General features: G+C 37.5%; 1 pseudogene; it reads left to right on the plus strand.

Moving 5' to 3' along the window:
* Window positions 1–1,071: 1,071 nt before the first annotated feature.
* On the plus strand, window positions 1,072–2,415 carry LOC128568828 (ribosome biogenesis protein WDR12-like; annotated as a pseudogene).
* The last annotated feature ends 485 nt before the right edge of the window (window positions 2,416–2,900 follow it).

Here is a 2,900-nt window from a genome sequence, read left to right on the forward strand (position 1 = left end):
ACCTCCATCCAAACAATCAAGGCCATCTCTCTTATACTCCAACATTCAATTTATCCCCAACACTTAACCCTGAGACTTACTAAATTCCTTAGATATCTCTCTAAGGAGTCAGATGTCACCAATTCTGAGAGTTCCTAAAGCTTCTTATTAGTTTGTTTGAGAAACTCTTAGTATGTGAGAATGCTTTATTCCTCACCCAATAAACTCCTTGTAGATTATTTCTCTGACCACATTAATTTTCTCTGGAGGATTTTTCTCTCGACAGGTTCTCCACCCATGGAAGTGAAAGACTTGGAATCTGGTAGCATAGGATCAAGGCAATTTTTTTATTCCTGGAGCAGGAAATGATCTACCTTATAACTGTGCTATGTTTGTTTATCAGTTTGATTTATTAAGAACACATACTCTTCACCTCCGGACAAAGAAAAATAACTGCAATAATTAAATTTGTTTATACTGAGAAGATTAACATTTTAATCTTAATGTTGAAAGACAATACAGAAGTCATGGAATTTGATCAAGCAATGAAGCCAGCTTCCAAGATTTGTATAAACTGCATTGAAAGTAAATTCAGCAAATATTACTACATAGCAAAGAGTATGCTAATGCATATAGTTGAGGTTGTACAAAATTAAAACATATTAATTCTTGGTCTTGGAGCACTCAGTCTTGTAAGGAGCACAAAAAAAAAACAAGAATTACTGCAGTACGGTATGATACATGCACAAATAATTAATAGGTATTTGTATAACACACAGCACAGTGAAGTAAATTGATTCATAGTAAATACCATGGGTGCTGGAGCCAGATTGCTCAGATTCAAATCCCTATTCCACCCTTATAGGCAAGACCTTGAACATTTTACTTCACTTGGAAACCTTGATTTCCCATCTTTCAAAAGGGTTGCTGTGATGTGGAGGAGCCCTAAGGAAAGAAAGCAGAGGCCAGCCTTAGACTGCTACTTCTCACTTACCTTTGCAGCATAATTTTTGAGTTTCCTCTTTGTAGTCCTAAGAGACAAGAGCTCCATTCTATGACTACTAACTCATACATTTCTGTGGACCACCCACTATGGCTCAGCTTCAAACATGCTTCTATACTGATAATAAGAAATATGTGATAGATGATGTTCCCTTTTCAATCCCTGCTGCCTCTGAAATTGCTCATCTTAGTAACATCATCAATAAATTGCTGAAAGACAAAAATGAGTTCCACAACATGTGGAGTTTGATTTCCTTATCAAGGGCCAGTTTCTGTGGATGCCCTTGCTCAAACAGATGGAACTGGAGACCATCTCATCAGAAGAAGTTGTGGAACTAGAATACGTAGAAAAGTATACCGCACCCCAGCCAGAGCAATGTATGTTCCATGATGACTGGATCAGCTCAATTAAAGGAGCAGAGGAATGGATCTTGGCTGGTTCTTACAATAAGACTTCTCAGATCTGGTCTTTGGACAGAAAGTTGATAATGACAATTGTGGGACATACAAATGTTGTAAAAGATGTGGCCTGGGGGAAAAAAGACAGTTTGCCTTGCTTGTTATCGAGTGCCTCTACGGATCAGACTGTTCTCTTATGGGAGTGGAATGTAGAGAGAAACAAAGTAAAAGCTCTGCACTGCTGCAGAGGTCATGCTGGAAATGTGGACTCTATAGCTGTTGATAGCTCAGGAACTAAATTTTGCAATAGCTCCTGGGATAAGATACTAAAGATTTGGTCTTCAGTGCCTACAAAAAAAGAAGATGAAATGGAGGAATCCTCAAATTGACCATGAAAGAAACAGAAAACAGAGCAGTTGGGACTAACAAGGACTCCCATGGTGACCCTGTCTGGCCACAAGGAAGCAATTTCCTCAGTTCTATGGTCAGATGCTGAAGAAATTTGCAGTGCATCTTGGGATCACATAGAGTGTGGGATGTTGAGTCTGGCAGTCTTAAGTCAACTTTGACAGGAAATAAAGTGTTTAACTGTATTTCCTATTCTCCACTTTGTAAATGCCTAGCATCTGGAAGTACAGATAGTCATATCAGACTGTGGGATCCCCAAACTAAAGATGGTTCTTTGGTGTCACTGTCCTTAACCTCACATACAGGCTGGGTGACATCAGTAAAGTGGTCTCCTACCCATGGACAGCGGCTGATTTCAGGTTCTTTAGATAACATTGTCAAGCTTTGGGATACAAGAAGTTGTAAGGCTCCTCTCTATGATCTGGCTGTTCATGAAGACAAAGTTCTGAGTGTAGACTGGACAAACACAGGGCTACTTCTGAGTGGAGGAGCAGATAATTATATTTCTACAGATATTCACCTACCACTTCCCATGTGGGGGCATGAACATGAATGATAATTTGATTACAGAGATTTGTTCTATAAATAAAATTGGTAGACATATGAAACTACATTGATAAAGATGCATCAAGCAGTCTTCTAAAGTTTATATAATGTTTTCACCATTCATAACAGCATATCACTTTTTCTTTATTTATAATACAAAATATTTTGAGTTTTTAAAATGTAAAATGTAACCTGCATTCTCTATCTTATACAAACCCTTGAAATTAAACTGAGTTTTAAATTTCTTTTTAATGATAAAAAAAGGGGATGCTGAGAGACTTAAATTATGTGTATATATATTTGAACTAGAAGCTGAAACACCATTAGTGTCTTATAATTATTAGCTGATAATTTGATGATAGAGAGATGATAGAATTTTTTCTAATGAAATGTTAATTTTTATCACAACATAGTGTAAACATATTTAATATTTTTTTTGAAACAGAGTCTTACTTTGTTACCCTTGGTAGAGTGCCATGGCATCATAGCTCACAGTAACCTCAAACCCTTGGGCTAAAGCAACCCTCTTGCCTCAGCCTCCCAAGTAGCTGGGACTACAGGCACCT

Source organism: Nycticebus coucang, chromosome 17 (genome assembly GCF_027406575.1).
Source record: "Nycticebus coucang isolate mNycCou1 chromosome 17, mNycCou1.pri, whole genome shotgun sequence".
Lineage (NCBI taxonomy): Eukaryota > Metazoa > Chordata > Mammalia > Primates > Lorisidae > Nycticebus > Nycticebus coucang.